Source organism: Rattus rattus, chromosome 7, assembly GCF_011064425.1.
Source record: "Rattus rattus isolate New Zealand chromosome 7, Rrattus_CSIRO_v1, whole genome shotgun sequence".
Lineage (NCBI taxonomy): Eukaryota > Metazoa > Chordata > Mammalia > Rodentia > Muridae > Rattus > Rattus rattus.
In genome coordinates, this window is record NC_046160.1 from 127950882 (window position 1) to 127971110 (window position 20229).

Sequence of the window (20229 nt, forward strand, 5' to 3'; positions counted from 1 at the left end):
AAGGATTTGAAGCAGTTCCGCCCAGAGAACAGTTACAGACACGTTTGAAATCAATGGAAACACAGAGAATCTTTATTAGGAACATCAAAAGAGACAAATGGGACAAATTAGGGCTAGCAGGAATGATGCTTACTTAAAACTTACTGAAAACGGGATCGGCCATTGGATGACTCGAGACAACGTTAGAGTCGGCCAACTTGAGGGTTAAAAGACATGGGAACCAATGAATTCGAACAGATGAAAACAGGAGAAAACCGGTGGAATTTTAGAAGCTTGCTGTTAGATGATATCAGAAGACCTAAGTTCCAGAAGAAACCGGGGACATTCGGTGCTGAAAAGGTGTTTGAAGAAATGACATGTATTTTCTCAACTTTGGCAAAATGCAAGTCTACAAAGTCAAGGAGCTATGCAGACCCCAGCAATAAGCAATGTGAAGAAATCAACACCATTCGGAGGGGCCTGCAGGAGAGTCTACAAGGAAGTCAAGTTTTTCAAATGCTGAAAGGAAAGAACTATCACCCTTGCATCCCATGTGAACCATGATTGTTTGGGGTTTTCCTTATTAAGGCCAGTCTCTGTCTTTTTACCAGGGAGTTTAGCTCATTTATAGTTAAAGTAACCAAGGAGAGAAAAGAGGTTCCCTTCCGTTGCTTCGCTATTCGTTTTCTGTGTGTGCCTTGCATGTTCCCTCTGTCCATTACCGTACCACTGACTTCTGTTGTGTTTCATTGTTCATAACGAAACATTTAAACTCTCATTTCATTTTGTGTGTACTTTTTGGCAGGCTCCTTATTGGTTACCACGGGGACTATGATTAGCACCCTAAAGTTATGTCATCTGACTTGAATTTATTCCAGGTTAACTTTAAGAACTTACAACACCTTCAATCCTATTGTTAAGATTGACCCATTCTGGCAGTGGTGGCTCACACCTTAAATCCCAGCACTTGGGAGGCAGAGGCAAGATGATCTCTGTAAATTCAAGGTCAGCCTGGTCTACAGAGTGAGTTCCAGGGTAGCCAAGGCTACATAGAAAAGCACTCTCCCCAAAATGTGTGTATTTTATGTGTATTAATATATGTGTGCCTGCCTGTGTGTATGTGCACCACCTGGCCTCACTGTCTGCAGGGGCCAGAAGAGAAACACACACACACACACACACACACACACACACACACACACAGAGTAACTGAAGTTATGGAGGGCTGTTAGCCATTTGGGTGCTCAGTCCTCTGCAAGAGCAGCAATGCTCTTAGCCCCTGAGCCATCTCTCCAGCCCCCAACCCTCTACTCCTTTTAGTTCCATAATAAATATCTGTCCATTATAAATATCATAAAGTTACACTCCGTAAATTATGGATTTTTATTTAAAGATGGAATTTTTTTTTCAGGTCAAAACTTTCTGCTTAGTTTCTTTTTAGTTCTTTTTTTTTTTTTTCTTTCTTTTCTTTTCTTTTTTTCGGAGCTGGGGACCGAACCCAGGGCCTTGCGCTTCCTAGGCAAGCGCTCTACCACTGAGCTAAATCCCCAACCCCTCCCCAACCCCTTCTTTTTAGTTCTTATTTATTCTTTGCGACTCCGTTCACTCACCCTTTCCTTGGCTTTTCCACGTCTCCCTTTAGTAGCCGGAGAATAATTTTCAGCTGTGTTAAAGTCTTTTCGTTGGTAGATTTGACACCAGATCCTTTCCAGAGAGCATCTATGGATCCAGAGCATCTGAAAAGTCATATTTTCACATTTATTTGAGCCTAACACTCTGGTCATTCTAGAAGCCGGAGTTGCCCTCTTCTCTGGCACAGTGGACCTTATTGCTTTTTATTTATTTATCTATTGCTTTCTGCTTCATCCTTTGGTGTTTTTTTTTTTTTTTTTAACGGAGGATTTTTTTTTCAGTTGTTTGTTTTTTTTAGATACTATGGTCTGTTCCTGTGCCAGAGACCAGCCTGGGGCATAAACGCAGAATCTCCTCAGGTCTTTCTCGGCTGGGCCTCGCACTCAGCTGGACCGGCTTCGCGCTTTCTCCACCCACACAGTCACTTTCGAATCCCCTAATCTTGAATGTCTGTCTCGGTCACCTCGGTGGAGGTGAAGAGATTTCCTCACAGCAGACGCTGCAGAACGGTGGCCGCCACCTCCTAGGTGCTCCTTGGAATCAGGAGCAGCGCTGTGATTCAGAACACGCGTCTTGATATTTGGAGGGAAGGTGTTTTGGGTCCACCCTCAGTACTGCACCCTGCCAGGAGGAGCGCTGAGGCGCTGCACGCCGCCGTGCTAAGAGCTGCAACTGAAGAAAACTAAAACTTCTCTTTGCCATCTAAGCTTTCCTACGGAAGCTACGAACCTTCACGGACCCCAGAGCGCCAAAACAGGAGCACCCACAGATTCTGCTGTATGGAGCGAAACGGATTCCCAGCACTTCCTGCCGGGCCACCATCCCCTGTTCATTGTCCCTTCGTCTGTTTTCCCATGTAAACTTCTGCTAATGCCTGTTCAATGTGGCTTCATCTCACACCATATCATGTTATCGGCACATGTGTGACTTCACCTCTATGTTTCTCCCTGACCCTCTAAACATATCTAACACTTCTAAAGATGGCTGCAGACTCCCGTCTAGCTTCTAGTCAGTTGGTGTCAATGAATTAGGTTGTGTTTATCTCCCTGCTTACAACGGATGGTAACTTTTGCATAGACAACCTTTCTGGAGGCTACCACAGTGGGCACTGGGTACTCTGGGATCCCTATCATCTGAAACTGTTCTTCTAAGGTTCTGTGAATATATGAGTGGAGCTAGAGGGAGGTTTCGGTGGTTAAGAGCATTTGGTTTTCTTTTCTTTTTTTTTCGGTGGTTAAGAGCATTTGGTTTTCTTTTCTTTTTTTTCTTTTTTTTTTTTTTTTTTTTTAATTCTTCTTCTTCTTCTTTTTTTCGGTGCTGGAGACCGAACCCAGGGCCTTTGCGCTTGCTAGGCAAGCGCTCTACCACTGAGCTAAATCCCCAACCCCAGCACTTGGTTTTCTTCTGTAGGACCTGAGTTCAGTTCCCAGCACCCACGTTCAGCAGCTCACAACTGCCTGTAGGTCCAACTCCAGAGGAGCCCACGCCCTCTTCTGGCCTCTGTGGTGTCCCCGCCAGCGGGGACCCAGTTATTCAGGGTCCCAAAGAGGCTTTCTACCTGTGGGCCAAAATGGGGGTGAAGAGAAGAAGGAGACCAAGCAAAAGTTCTGTTGTCAAGGTCTCGTTTATTGGGATGAACGTTACAGCTTTTAAGGCTTTCAAGTAGGGGGAGTGACCTTTGTGAAACATGAAGGAGGGAGAGATGAGGGTATAGGCAGTGATAGCTGGAGGCAAAGAAGTCAGGCAATGAGGTCAGGTGGTGGAGACACCGGGTGTTGACTGAGGAGATAACTGGTATCTGCTCGAGCTGAGGCATCCCTTGAATGTTACCTTCCTGTGCCGTAAATTCATGGGAGAGGCTTTGTCCAACAATCTTAAGACTTATGGCAGTCATCTTAGGGGTGAGTGTCTGTGGCCAAACAGCCCAGAGTCACCTAGCCACTTTGAGCCAAGCAGTTCAAAAAGCGGCTAGGCCCAAATCCAATATGGCTCCGTGCACTGTGGCACTGGCTTCACTTGCACAAATGCAGATACACATCATTTAAAATGAAAAGAAGTCCTTTGAGCCTTCCTCCAGGCTGGAACAATCTCTCTCTCTCTCTCTCTCTCTCTCTCTCTCTCTCTCTCCCTCTCCCCAACCACTCCACTCTCCCTCTCTCTCACTCTCCCCCTCCCCACTCCCTCGCCCTCTCCCTCTCCCTCTCCCTCTCCCCTCCCTCTCTCCCTCTCCCTCTCTCTCTCTCTCTCTCTCTCTCTCTCTCTCTCTCTCTCTCTGTCACACACACACACACACACACACACACACACACACACACACACACGAGATCAAGCCTGCTGTCCCCAAGGCCTGGACGGACCTCCGAGAGGTTCCAGGATGGCTAGTAGAACAGGCTCTATTCCCAGTCCTGGCTGAGCCCAGAGTGCTCTTGCCTGAGGGAGGTTCTTTCCCCAGCCTCAGGCAGATACTCAGCACTTTGAAGAGGTGTTTAGATCTGGAACTCAGACTCTCATGTCTACACAGCAAGCATTTAGTTAGCTAAGGCTTCCCCTGGCTTCCCCTGCATATTCTTAACCCAAGACATTGTTGCTGATGTGAACTCAATCAAGCACACAGCCACTGTCACCGTCCCCGCCATGGCTTTTTATGCTTCCTGCATCCCTTACCTTCATCCAGATTCACCCGTTTTCCTGAAGAATGACATTTGATTTTTTTTTTTTAAGTGTGGTTTCTCTCACACCAAGTTCTATTTTCGTGTGTCTGACTATATCTTTACATAATGTTGAGGGATATTTTCTATGCCTCTGACTTCGTTTCTCCTTCAAGCCAGCTCTGTGCATAAAGGCGGGAGGGTAGCTTGGTGGGGACCCAGGATGTTGGTGTAGGTGTACTGCAGAAGCTTGACTGCGGGTTTTGTTACAAGGGGAAGAAAAATCACCTTTGAGTCCTCTCGGCTTGCTGCAGTAGAACCCCAGCAACGATGGAGCTCTAGCGCCTCCTGGTGGCCAGAAGGGTGAATGAGGCTCACAGCTACCGGAAGACTTCCTCCTACATCTTGAAAAGTGTTTCTACACTAAACACAAGGTATGTCAGACAGAAACCATCCAAAGAGGAAAGACAAAACATGTAAATAGACAAAAATAGTAGAAATCCCACAGGCACTTGGATATCGAAGTTACCGTTTATAAATTTCAAATAAATATACACACAGTCTTTGTTTATAGAGTTCAAGGCTGAGGATTTGAGCAGAAACCAACAGAGAGAGACGGAACGGAGTCTCACAGCTGTGAGGTTCTGCACCACAGACTTGGTCTCCTGCCTTCCGGCCTTTGTCAGGGTCTTCCGCAGCTCAGCTCGGTCCTGAGACCGAAAGATTGGTCTTCTCCATTCTGAAGGCTGAAAAGGATCAAGGTGCAAGGCTGCTGGTTTTCTGGAAGGGGACAGCTTCTTGTAGCACTCGACCATGACACAGAGAAGGGGGGCTTTAGTCTCTGCCTCTTCCTAGAAGGCTAATCACAGGATGGGCTCCATCCACCCAACTTCACCCAGGCCTCACTCCCTCCCATCCTAGGCTAAGATTTCAATGTGTGGACTTTGGAAAAAAACACAAGCATTTGGTGAGAAGCAGCCGCCTGTTTTGTTTCAGCTGTTACAACTCTCCTAGTTCCACATGGGTGTCACCCGACCATGTGACTCACCTCGCCTCAGACATGCCCTGGACCCCACCTGCCCCGTTACCCCAGGATTCCCATTACCAGTAACAAACAGCCTAGTTTCCACCATCCTCTTGACTTAGAAGGGACGTGATACCCATGGGTGAGCCTTTAACAACCTGACTTGGGCATTGACTGGAAATGACTCCTGTCTCTCCTCCCGCCTAGACAATTAGTGTCCACAGCCCTGGGAAAGACACATTTGTGAAAATAGCCATTAGTCACGCTCCTCAGTGTCTGTCAGTTGTACCCTGTGTCCCTATACACTGTCCTCACTCCTGAGTCTCTGGGGTTTACTCCACGCTGAAATGGGAGTTCTAGATAGCACGGTGATGCACACTTTGAATCCCAGCCCTTGGGAGGCAGAGGCAGGGGGTCTCTGGGAGTTCGCAGGCAGCCTGGTCAAAATGGTGAGATTGGGGAGGGGGGGTTCTATATAGAGAGGCATGGTCTCAAAGAAACAAAGATCTCTAGCTGCACCCCACACTTACTTTCTGGGTGGAAATACTCTCTCTGAATGTCATGGCAAAGAGAAAACCCACAAGTCTGGGGCTTACAACGACAGGCCTCTGACTCCCTCACAGCTCTGGAGCCAGAAGTGTGAAATCAAGCCGGCAGGCAGGCTGGGCGTCAACAGACCCATGAGGCCTCTTCACATCCTCAGCTTGTAGCACAAGAGGATGGCCCCTTTCCACCAGGCTTCCTCACCTCAATGTCTCCCTGTAGGTTTTCCTCTGTCTGTCTAGGCTCCAAATTTTCCCATTTAATAGAGAAGCACTCTGGTGCACCTTCAGAGCCTGGTGCTGATGGTCGGTCTCCATAAAGACCTCATGGGACTTCGGCTTCCTTTTGAGGAAACACAATTTAACACGTATCACTAGGAAACTCGAGGAAAACCAAAACCAAGAAAGGAAGGCGGGGAGTGCCAACTAGGCAACCTTGAGGAAGATGGAGACAAGAGGATCCTGGAGCTCGCTGGCCAGCCAGGCTAGCTGAGCCAGCAAACTGCAGGTTCATTGAGAGACAGCGAGGGTGGGGGGGTGTCAAAAACTAAAATGGAGAGCAACTGGGGAAATAGCAAAGTTGACCTCTGACCTACACACACACACACACACACACACACACACACACACTCACACACACACATACACACATACCACACACACACATGCACTCACACAGGCACACACACACACACACACACCACACCACACACACACACACACACCACACACACCCCCCCCACACCCCACCACACACACACACACACACACTCACCCACACACATACACACACACACACCACACACACACACACACCACACACAAACACACATACACACACCACACACACACACACACCAACACACAAACACACACCACCACACACCACACCACCCACCCACACACACACACACACACACCCCACCCACCACACACACACACATACAACCACACCACCGACACATACAGACACATACCCCCACACCATACATACCACACACACGCACTCACACACACACCACATACACACTACACACTCACATACACACACACATACATACACACATACACACACACACACACACACTCACATACACCATACACACCACATACCACACACACACACCACACACACACATACATACACACACACTATTTTTTTTAACAGACTATAAAAGACATAACACCCCGTGAATAGCATCACTGAGCCTCAGAATTAGCATTCTCTGGGAAAAGGCCCCCTAACATGCTTCTCAGACCTCCAAACTTTGCATCCATGTTTCCTCGCTGTCTCTTTAAGTCTTCCAATGCCTTGAAGCAGATTTCTTTTCTCCAGTGTTAGAGAAGTGTCACTTAGGCTTGGGGACTGCAGAAGCAAACCTCCAAATCACTTGTAATGTTTAAAATGTCTAAAGGAAGCCCTTTGGCAAGCCAGCCCCAGCTCCCACTCAAATATGAATAATATTCCTTTTCTGGCTTTCTTCATGTGTGTGAGTGTTTTGCCTGTGGGAATGTATACACACCACACGCATGCAGTACCCACAGAGGTCAGAAGAGGGCGTCAGATCCCCTAAGACTGGAGTTACAGACGGCTGTAAACCACCATGTGGGTGCTGAGACTCAAACCCGGGTCCACTCCAAGAGCAGCAAGTGCTCTTAACTACTGAGCCATCGCTCTACTCAGATAATATTTCTTAGTATTACAACCCACGAAAACCTTGGAAGTTCACTCCACTGAGCTGTGACACCAACACATCCCCAACAGCGAAATTTCCTTAGGTCACCGAAGATCAGGATTAACTGTTTCCATTTCCTTAGATAGAAAAAAAAATTTTTTTTACTTAAATGTGCACTTTAAAAGTCCATGCTGGGCTGGGGATTTAGCTCAGCGGTAGAGCGCTTACCTAGGAAGCAGAAGGCCCTGGGTTCGGTCCCCAGCTCCGAAAAAAAAAAAAAAAAAAGTCCATGCTATCAGGTCTGGAGAGGTGGCTCAGTCATTAGGATCACCGACAGCTCCTCAAGATGAGCCAGGTTTGATTCCCAGCACCGACATGGTGACTCACAACGATTTGCAACTGCAGTTCCAGGGGATCTGGTGCCCTCTTCTGGCCTCTGTGGGCACTGCACTCGCATGGTGCTCATGCCCAGGCAAACCACTGATAGACATTCAGATTTCTTTTTAATTCTGCATTATCATCAGGTAGTTTTTATTCCAAGAAAGCAAAGGATGTGTCAGCATTAAGGCAATGACGGAAAAGATCGGTGAGAATGACACGTTGGGGAACTTATTTCCTAAACTTAACAAGATTTACCAAGGCCCAAAGGCCGTTCCCATGATCATCAAGGAGTGTGGCAGCTCAGCATGGCTAACAATCATACTGCTCCCAAGGTGACACTGAGTTACAGACAGGAACACTAAAAGGCAAAAGGGTGTCTGGGATACACTACAGAGTCATTCCCTGCACAGAGAACCCACACTAGAAACAGGCACGGAAAGGGTTGAAGGCTCAGCTACGGGACACAGTCTGGCCCAAGGACAGATAAATGGTGGCTGCACTGTAGAGCCATGGGTCTACTCTGATGGTGACGAAAGGACACGGGGCCCAGAATCCACTCCAGCAGTGATGGCAAGCCGTCTGTGGGTCTCCAAGTCCACATGTGTTTCCACCAGCCACTAACAGGGTAAAACCAGTCATCTCCGGATGGGATTATCCTCAGCTCAGACCAAGAATGGCCCCAAGTACGATCAGTGATGTCATCAGAGATCACCATACATGTGAGGGAGCAAAGAACCACGGGGGAGAGGTGCAGAAAACAGGGCGCACACGCCACTCCACCAGCCTGTAGAAAACCATTTACGGGGTTGGGGAATTAGCTCAGTGGTAGAGCGCTTGCCAGCAAGCGCAAGGCCCTGGGTTCAGTCCCCAGCACCGAAAAAAAAAAAGAAAAAAAAAAAGAGAGAGAGAGAGAGACCCTTCCTTCTTCTCCAGCAGAAGGTGTGTCCCAGATTAAAGGTGTGCACCACCACCTGGGTCTAGGACTTGCTTTGTCCCAGGTGACCTTGAACTCAGAGATCTCCCAGCCTTAAGATCAGGATCACAGGTGAGCCCTCCAATTCCGGATTGTAGTTCATTCCAGATACAGTCAAGTTGACAACCAGGAATAGCCACTACAGGTGACCCTCAGCCATTCCTGCTCGGAAGCCCAGAGAGAGGTACAACTGCACAGCTAACCCCACGCCCAAGATGATACCTCAGTCTCTAACCTGGTAACAAAACCCCACCTAACACTCAAGATCCCTGGGAAGAGCTTCTGACAGCTGCCCAAGTGGTCTGAGTAGGACGAAGGAGACCATGGGGGCTGGGACAATGGAGACGAATACAGCAAATGGGGGTGGGGTGGGGAGATGGAAAGGAAGAGAAAGGAGAGGAGGAGGCAGAGAGAAGGGGAGGAAGAGGAGAGAGGGATCTGGGAAGGATAACAGAGGGGAGAGTAATGGAGAGGAAGGAAGAGAGAGAAGGAGGAAGTGAGGAGGGGGAGTCTCCCCAAGCCAGGGATCAGATCTATGCAAGGCAGCCACCTTCATACTATAGCCATGGAGATCACAATGTTAGCCATGTTACTGTACTCTGTATAGTAACAAGTATGTATTATGCATATATGCATTACATGTACGGCCTATGTGTATGCATGTATGTACAGTAATGTGTATGTATATATGTATGTGTATACATGTGTGCACGTATGTATGAGTGTATGTACAGTAATATGTATGTATGCATGCATGCATGTATATGTGTGTACAGTAACATGTATATCTATGCATGTGCATATATGTATGCATTTATGTATGAATACATTTGTGTACAGTCATGTGTGTACATGTATACATGTCTGTATAGTCATGTGTGTGTTTCTACATATATGTACAGTAATGTATAGGTATGTATGTATACGTGTATACATGCATTGCAGTAATGTGTGTGCATGTATGTATACATGTATTCAGTAATGTGTATGCATGTATGTATACATGCATTGCAGTAATATGTGTGCATGTATGTATACATGTATTACAGTAATGTGTGTGCATATGTATACATGTATTGTAGTAATGTGTATGTATGTATGCATGTATGTATACATGTATTAAGTACTATGCATGTGCGTACCCCCTGTACTCACCTTGTTAATTAGACATGGAATTGAAGGCTCTAACCTACCACAGAGCTACGCACTGTCTGTGGGCAGTGTTGTTTCTTGTCTCCTGTCTAAACGAGAAATCGAGGCTGGTAACTTTGTGCCTTTGGTGTTCGGCCTCTCTTGGTAGAACCAAGCACCATTCTCATCCTGTGTCTGTGTGGTTCTGTGCTTTGTGAAATATTTCCAGAAAAGTGTGTTTTGCATGTGGCTTTAACACTCTGAATTTTGACTGCTGGAAAGTTTCTAAAATAAAAAACTTTATTCGAAAGGTTCTTCTAATCCAGGGAATTCTAGAGGCTATGTAAGATACTACCGAATGGAATAAAGGAATAACCAAAAGTCTGAGTTTTACTTTTCCCTCTTCCAAATAAATGTTTAACAGAACTATTCAGATTAACTTGTCAGAGGCAAATTTAAATTCCAAAATACACATTTCCTCCCAGTCCATGAAACATATTATAATCAATTACCTGCAACCAGAAATCCAAACTGTGCTGTCACTCCTAACTGTGCAGACAGTGCTAACGACCTGCCAGTATGGCAAATGCTTATAGAAATGTGAGTCTTGGATAGAGAGATAGAGAGATCATAGTTGTATACATGTATTAGAACGAGATGCACTTAGAGTTCACTGGATAAGAGGAGAGGCGCCAAGCCCCTCTCTCCTTAGCCAGCATCTCACAAGTGCTTATCTCAGAACTCAGAGAGTTGGAAAGTTACAGGCTGTTAGCTGCATGATGGAGCCCACCTCAGAGATGGAGGGGGGCAGTCTCAGGCCCACATTCTGATAGATGGATGGATAGATGATAGACAGATAGACAATGGATATACAGATGATAGATAGATGATGGATGGATGGATAGACAGACAGACAGATGATATGGATGGATGGATGGATGGATTGATGGGTGGATAGACAGATAGATGATGGATAGATGGATAGATAGATGAGAGATGGATGGATGGCTAGACAGATAATAGATGGATAGATGGATGGATAGATGGATGGATGGATGGATGGATATGTCCCCGCCAGCGGGGACCCAGTTATTCAGGGTCCCGAAGGGGCGCTACCCTTGGGCCTAAATGGGGGGCAAGAGAAGAAGGAGACCAAGCAAGATTCTGTTGTCAAGGTCTCATTTATTGGGATGAACGTTACAGCTTTTAAGGCTTTCAGGTAGGGGGAGTGACCTTTGTGAAACATGAAGGAGGGGGAGATGAGGGTATAGGCAGTGATAGCTGGAGGCAAAGAGGTCAGGCGATGAGGTCAGGTGGTGGAGACACCGGGTGTTGACTGAGGAGATAACTGGTATCTGCTCGAGCTGAGGCATCCCTTGAATGTTATCTTCCTGTGCCGTAAATTCATGGGAGAGGCTTTCATTCAACAATCTTAAGACTTATGGCAGTCATCTTAGGGGTGAGTCTCTGTGGCCAAACAGTCTAGAGTCACCTAGTCACTTTGAGCCATGCAGTCAAAAAGCAGCTAGGCCCAAATCCAATATGGCTCTGTACATCTCCCCCATTATTCTTTTTTTTTTTAAAAAAAAGACCATTAGGTGGAAGTAGTGGTCTGAGAGAGATCAGACATGCCTCACAGAGTGCCCAGCTCGGCCATGGCAAGCCACTCTTGCAGTTAGGACTGCACCCCAATGGCTAGGAATGAACTTATGCTGTAACACACCGTTCTGGGCTATATGTGTGTGTTTATTGGGGGAGAAACTGGGCAGAGGAGCATTTGACCGGCCCGTACATTTAAACGGGGTGTAGCCACCTCTGTCTCAGGATCGACCTCTCAAACCCCAGCCTTATCCATCATAGGATCACCTTGTCGCCCCCAAGGTTCCTGTCTTAGATTGGTCAAGGGTCAGAGGAAGTTGCCTGTCCCTGAGGATAGCTACATTGGATCATCTTCTCATTCCTCTTACTTGAGCCCAGGGGTGAAAAAGTAGGAGCCAGATGGCATTAATATAAGAGATTGTGGAAGTTGAGCCTCTCCCGATAAGGAGTGGGCACCTCATCTGGTTTGTTGTCTCTCTGATTCTCCTCAGCTGCTACCACCAAGGGCCGTAGTCAAGCCACTCCTGTACTAAAATTTAGAATTCCCAATTGTTAGCAACTACTCCTGAAAGTTCACCCACTGTGCTTGCCTAACAATAGATTGGGGGAGGGTAACTCCAGACACTGCAGACACAATGGCTGCAGCAGCGATGGCTGCTACAATAGCAGCGAAAATGCCAATGTCTTTCCCAGGACAGTTCAGGATCGGTCATTCTTCTCTGGAACAACCAGCAGGCAATGGAACCATATCTGAGATCTGCAGAACCAGGGCAGAGTTCCCCAGTCCACAGCAGCTTCACGCAGGTGGCATTCCTGTGAAGCTACAGACTGCAAAATGACAACACCAGTTAAGGCAGCAAGAGTCGCCAGGGGAATGAGGGGGACAAGAGTAACAGTTGGAGTCCAGTCTTCTCCAGCAAGCAGCAGTGCACAGAGGGTCTGAGCGTAGGCCACAGTGGGACGGGACACAGGCAGTGGTAACACTGACTGTAGCAACGCCAACATCTCTGTGATGACAAAAGATGAGGAGGAATCTTCCATCTTCCTCTCAGGGCAGAGGAATGACTTCAGGGACCTGAACCACAAGAGCTGAATCTTCATGCTCCCAGGATCAGCATGGCTCACCAGCCACTCGGGCAGCTGGCACACTCCTGTAGCATCCTGTAGAAAAAACACAAACATTCCCTCTTCCCCATAAAACTACCTGGACAGGATCATATCAATATGTGGATCTTTCTATTTCACCTAGGCAGAAGTATGCCTAGTTGTAGGGTGCCATAAACTCAGAGTTTTCCTTGGCATACAAATTTTAAAATTGGAAATAAAAGGAGTATTATTAAATAATTGTATAGCATACAGGGATGTAACTCCCCCATTTTTTATTTATTAAGATATTGTGAAGATATTATTTATTAAGATAAGTCCTCAAGGATTAAATTGAGGACACTGAGCACTTGTATTTATAAATTGACTTTTATACTAAATTATTGTCTCCAGCATTATTGTTTTGGTGATATAAAGAATGAGATTTTTTGACTAATTGTTCCTATGTAAGGCCTATAATCTGCCTGGTATCACTGTCCTCCCTTGCTAAGGGGTCCAGGCAATCCAGTTTGAGTTCTTAAATGGCCTATAAAGGAACAATACTTAGTGCTCTTAACCACTAAGCCATCACTCCAGCCCCTCACCAGCTTTATTTACCTAAACATAAGCATCCAGATTCAGTCGTACTAGAAATCCCTGAGCTGGCAAGGTGAGGATGGGAGTTGAAAGTAAGCAAATGGAGTCTTCCTCTTTCTGTGAGGGTGTGTTATCAACTCCATTATCATTTTCAAAGAGCTGGGTCTATGGTTTTGTTTAGTTGTCTGAGCCAGAGCACTGAAAGGACAGTGAGTTGTCAGACATTCACACTGAAATCATCACTCACTGATTTTATGTAGAAAACCTGCCTCTAATAAAGCATTAAGTAATTGAAATCAATTGTAAACCACAAGCCACACATTGGCTATCAGTATATGAATTGAAAGCTTGATTTTTTTTAACATTTTAAAAACTGGCTATAGTTAATTAATAATCTGTGCTGAAGCAGAGGAAACTCAAGAGAATAAACAAGTGATCCAATCATACATGTAGCCTTTTCATTAGATGAACCACCTATAAATACAGTAAGCGCATTTCCTATGGGTTGCATGTACAAACTTATAGGAAGTACAAAAGCATGCAAAGAGTAAAATTATCAATTTTGCCTGAAATTTGTATATGTAATAGGCCAAATATCAGTATTTTGTAATTAACTGTTGTTTGGAATAAGATATGTTTTACCAGGTTTCTTTTTAAAATACTTCCATGACTCTAGCCTACAATTCTGTACTAATATGACAAAAGCTTTATCTCCAATGAGGATAACAAAGTTAAGTCTTCTGGTAAGGTGAGGTACTTTGGCAATTAACATATCCTTAGAAGCTTAAAATTAGTTTTAAATGTTAAAAATGAATATTGAATCTTTTCTGGAGCAATAGCTACTCCCCAAATATTAAAGCTCATTTTGAGAGCAAAGGTTTGTAGTAAAATTTCCGGGGTTGGGGATTTAGCTCAGTGGTAGAGCGCTTGCCTAGGAAGCGCAAGGCCCTGGGTTCGGTCTCCAGCTCCGAAAAAAAGAAAAATGAAAAAAAAAATTTCCATATAAACAAACTGCATCAATCCTTCGTAAATCCTGTAACAATCTCTACCTGTTTGATTTTTTCTCAATTATAAATAAGTTTGAGTTAGTCAATTTAACACTGGCAATCCTTAATCACAATCCTTAAGTTCTCCTTGTAACACCAGAGCACAGCCACAACTTTGGGAAGTCACCTGAGTTCTGAGTACTTGACTAGGCAGCTGTCCTTGGGGCAGTGGAATTAGCATCAAAATACAGATAACTTCAGGGCAAACCACAACTTTGGAAAGCAAAACTCAACCTCCAACAAATGATCTAGTCTCCAAAATCCAGTCTCCAAAACGCCAAGTCTATCCTTCATGCTACAAAGTTTGACTGCCAATATGAACACACGATGGTGCGGTCTCCGATACCTCAACAAAGAGACATTGTCCTAAATTCTTTTAGAAGCCTGGTTTCTAGAATAAGAATTCCATAAAAATATTATCTCAATTTAGACCTGTTTCCCTAGGTTGGCTCATGCCACATGTTGTCTAGAATGACTTCATCCAAATTACCAGCTTTATGTCAACTTTCTGTTACCAATATTATATCTTTTTAACCATATCCAATAACTTAAAAGCCAATAGTCCATAACCAAGGCATGTAGAGCATATTTATACATTTAAAACCAATCAGAAACAAAATTAAAGTGGCTACACATATCTTTAATATTTAGACCAAGACCATTTTTACTTTTCTAGCTGTGAACATGTCTTTAATATTTAGACCAAGCACCATTTTAACTTTTCTAGCTGTGATTTTAAGGGAAGCACCTTGTCACCTGCTAAGTCTAATAATAAGTCAGGGATTTTTCTAAGAGAAACAGCTATCAGTTTCATTACCATAGGAGCTGTGAAGCTCCTGGTGCCTTTAGGATCGGCTAGTGTAAACATTTAGCCAGCCCCCTGGGGAACTTGCCCAGTGGACTTAGGCTTCTAGCTACAGATGCAGGCTCCAAAAGCCAATTGAAACTTTTTATTTATTTGTACCTTTCTTGGAAGGAGTTAAAACTACATCAATGGGTGAATCAACCAGCATTTAAAATTTTTAACCTTTTCTTTTAAACATGAAACACAAAACATTGAAGCAACGAGAAGCAAGAACCACAGACATAAACTGACAGACATAGACAGCTTGGTGCACCAAGGACAGACAATACACATAGAGGGAAAAAACTAGATGGTGTCCCACTGAAGGGACCCACATATCCTACCTATGGAACCCAGAACCAGAAATAAGCATTTCTCCAATAGGAGCCAGCAGAGAGGCAGGACGTCTCCTGCCTTTCTTTTGTTCCCAGGAGAGCTTTGAAAGTTTTTCTCTTTCTCCAAAGCATCCGTGGACAGTCCGGGAGGACTGTTTTTCCCAAACCCATTCTCTCTCATGTCTAGGGTGTAAACTATCTCTAATCAGGGTCCAAAGACTAAAATATAACTCTAAAAGAACGCATATGCAAAAACACTTTACCATTACCTTGTCCCTTTTTTATTACAAGTTTTACTTACGCTAGCCCAAATCATCAAGGCCTTTTCTAGCCCATCTTACCCCAATAACTGAAAAATGCCACGGACCCTGGGTCACCGGCTTTCAAGAGTTTATTAATGTCTTGACCCACCTTATTCCAAGTAAGGGGGTGTATATCGGGGCCGCTTAAAACTAGCCAAGGACACTTTTCATCAACAAAACAAAAAAAATTGATTAATTCCTTTTTCTAAACTCTTTCCTCTCTCCCTGAATGAGCACTTGATCTCTCCTATGAATCAAGCCTCCTTAGACAATACCTTCCCCATGGCGATGGGACGACACTTATTCGACCAGTCTTACCTCCCTCTCCAGCGATGCACGAGCGATACAGCCTGAAGAGTCCTCAATCTCTCCGCAGATCTCCTGTCTCCGTCGTCTGGTAGTTGGCCGTACTTCGGGGTCCCTGTGTTCGGGCGCCACTTGTCCCCGCCAGCAGGGACCCAGTTATTCAGGGTCCCCAAGGGCCGCTACCCTTGGGCCTAAATGGGGGGCGAGAGAAGAAGGAGACCAAGCAAGATTCTGTTGTCAAGGTCTCGTTTATTGGGATGAACGTTACAGCTTTTAAGGCTTTCAGGTAGGGGGAGTGACCTTTGTGAAACATGAAGGAGGGGGAGATGAGGGTATAGGCAGTGATAGCTGGAGGCAAAGAGGTCAGGCGATGAGGTCAGGTGGTGGAGACACCGGGTGTTGACTGAGGAGATAACTGGTATCTGCTCGAGCTGAGGCATCCCTTGAATGTTATCTTCCTGTGCCGTAAATTCATGGGAGAGGCTTTCATTCAACAATCTTAAGACTTATGGCAGTCATCTTAGGGGTGAGTCTCTGTGGCCAAACAGTCTAGAGTCACCTAGTCACTTTGAGCCATGCAGTCAAAAAGCGGCTAGGCCCAAATCCAATATGGCTCTGTACATGGATAGATGATAGATAGATAGATAGATAGATAGATAGATAGATAGATAGATAGATAGATAGATAGATAGATTAGACAGATACATGATAGATGGTTAGATAGATGATAGACAGAAAATGGATGGATCCCTAGATGATGGATGGATGGATAGATAATGACAGGTAGATGATAAATGTGGGGGGTGATGGGAAGCAAAACAACAACAATCTTGAGAGCAAAGCAGTTGCTAACATGCCACTCTGTGGAAAGGACACCAGCATAAGGAAAGACAAACATGCCACCATGCCGGTTTGGTGTAAGATCATGCTGTTTATAGTTCCCCAGATCATGAGGAGTTCCTGTCCCCTTCCCCATACTCCATACCCTGTCAGCTTGGATGTAAAGCTTCATCTTTATATCCAATAATGTGAGCCTGAGACTGCCCCCCTCCATCTCTGAGGTGGGCTCCATCATGCAGCTAACAGCCTGTAACTTTCCAACTCTCCGAGTTCTGAGATAAGCACTTGTGAGCTACCGGCTAAGGAGAGAGGGGCTTGGCGCCTCCCCTCTTATCCAGTGAACTCTAAGTGCATCTCGTTCTGAAAATGGCCCACAACTATTTATTCCCTACATACACACTCACACTCACACATGCACATACATATGTGGTATGTACATGGCCAACAACGGGAGGCGGCTAGGGAAACTGCACAGTTGGTAGAGTGTGAGAGGCAAGCATGAGGACTTGGGTGCAGATTCCCAGCACCCACATGAAGCTGGATTGCTGGCTTTACATCCCACGTCTCTAAGTCGAGCACAGAGGGGAGGGAGAAGCAGAAACACATGGACGCCCAGAGCTCGATGCTGGCCCATCGGACCACTCCATAAACTTTGAACTCGGTTAACAAACCCTAAGGTGGAAGATGATGGAGGAGGACTCCCAACATTGACCTCACACACAAATACACACATGCATGTACACTTACATGCATACGTGTACACACATATACTACATAGATACGCAGGAAAGAAGGAAGGAAAGGACAGAGGTAGGGGGAGAGAGGGAGGGAGAAAGGAAGGAAGGAAGAAAAGAGTGAGTTTCAGTCTGCCATAGCAAGGCAATTTTTTGAAGCTATGAGAAGGGACAGTGGAGCTGAAACTGGCTGTCAGGGCAGCCACTCGGCATCCGTGTGCTCTTGTCCTGACATCCCGGCATCCGTGTGCTCTTGTCCTGACATCCCGGCATCCGTGTGCTCTTGTTCTTCTGACTTCTAGAACATGAGGAAACTGGATGCCTGGAAGTGTGGAAGGGAACACATCTGTTCCCTGGAGAAAACGAAGGCTTCCTGTTCATCTTAAATGTTATTTTTCAGGTTCTTTTGCTCAGCCGAGGTGACCCAATTTCACTCAGATGTCTTGAGAATAATGTTTGAGTAGAGTAAATGAAGGGAGGTGAAGGGGGGGAGGGAGAGAGGAAGGAGGGAGGGAGAGAAGGAGGATAACCTATCTTTCTGACCCCGGGATATCTGTGGACACCCAGGGACAGGAAGTCAGGGGTCTCCAGCAAGATTTGATCCAAAGAAATCAACACAAGCCACATCAGTGAAGCCTGTGAACGGCAGTGTTGGGCGGCTGGGGTGGTCCACGGAGCCAATGAGAACTGTGGCGTTATCCAGCAGCTTCTCTGACCCCAGAATCGGGAAAACAGAAGCTTAAAAATGCCAGGAACGTCAAACGACTCACAAATACGTGGTAATTAAATAACCTATGGGAAATTACACAGCCAGCAGATCAAATAAGAAATTAAAGGGGATTTTTTTTTAAAAAAATATCTCAAGACAAAATAAAAAAATAAGTAAATAAATAAATAAAACAATGTTACAAACCCCACCAAATATCACTTCTCGCAGGACAGGAAAGGAACTGACTAAAGTGATAAGGTAATAAACAGTAATGAGGGAGATCTGAGAACAATAGAAGAGAATTAATTAAGCTAATAGGGTTGCTGAGCCAGGGTGAAACAGGGCAGTCGCCCACCACCACCACCACCACCCACCCCGGCCTCAGAGCTCCCAACCTTCTCTGCCTCCTGATTAACTTTAACCGGACAGAAAATGGAGAAAAGACACAAATAAACTGATGTGAACGAGGAGAGGGTACAGCTATTGCCACAGAAATAGAAAAAACTCAAGAGAGGACTGGACAGATTCCTGGACACAGACAGACTGAGCCTATCCCAGGAAGGAACTGAGAACTGAGCAGAGCAGTAAGAAAGACTGGCAAAGAAATCTCCTGATGGCGGGTGTGGCGGGGTCCAGAGCAGGGGTCTCTGTTAAGACAAGCCAGACCCGGAACTCCTCTGACAGGAAGGAAAGGTCAGGCCAGATGGGGAACCCCAGAGAAGAATGAACTACCATGCATCGTTAAATCCCAATGGATATTGACCGTACCTAGCAAAACAGACGTGTACTAAGTTGAACATGCACGGGGCAGGCAAGATGGTTCAGCAGGTAATACCTCTCGTCACCAAGCCGGACAGCCTGGGCTCCATGCCCAGGCCGCATATGGTAGAAAGAGAGAATAGCCTCCCACAAGTTGCCCTCTGACCTCAACATGCGTGCTGTGTCCTCCCCCTAGCCCCTGCACACATACATAGACAGAAACAGAGAGGAATGAACAAGTAAATGCAATAGTAACAAATAAAATATCTGTAGGAAGAAGAGATTTTAACAACAATGGAGTTTAAAAAAAAATAGTCCCTCCTGTCTCGCTGGACCAGTGAACAGAGATGGCCTCAGCATACAAAATGATGCCGGTGATTTTTTTTTTTTTTTCTTTTCTTTTCGGAGCTGGGGACCGAACCCAGGGCCTTGCTAGGATGCCGGTGATTTTGTGGACCAATTCGTGCCGCGGAAATGCTCCACGAGCAACCGCATCATGCTGCCAAGGACCACGTGTCCATCCAGAGGAACGTGGCCGAGGTTGACAGGAGCACAGGCCGGTTTAATGACCACTTTAAACTCTACAGCATCTGCGGGGCCATTCGCAGGATGGGCCAGTCCGATGATTCTATTCTCCGACTGGCTAAGGCTGATGAAATTGTCTCGAAGAACTTCTGGGCAGAAGAAATCGGGAATACTTTAGAAATAAAGGTGATAAGTACCTGTGACTGCTCTTTAAAAAAAAAAAAAAGTCCCACTGATCAGCGTAATTGGCGAAACGGAAGAGGCGAAAAATCTGTACTACACCTTAATGAGTAAGAAATGCAAGCTGGGATCTCCCGCGCAACCTTTAAAGAGGGTAAGAGGACGTTAGCTTACAAGGAAGTGGAGAAACATGGAAGGGTTCTGGAAACTGAAAGGACCTACAAGAAATGATGATTCAACTGGGTGGTTCTACACAGATACAAACCTAAACGCATCAGCGGCTACAAGAACAGCATAAAGGCCATGAACCTGAAACATCCCCGCCCCCAAAGAAGCCTCAGTCAGAAAAGACGTGGCTGCAAGTTGAATATCCAATCTCTAAAA

General features: G+C 45.7%; 1 pseudogene; it reads left to right on the forward strand.

Moving 5' to 3' along the window:
- Positions 1-20229, forward strand: part of LOC116906274 — a 48532-nt pseudogene that overhangs the window by 19828 nt on the left and 8475 nt on the right.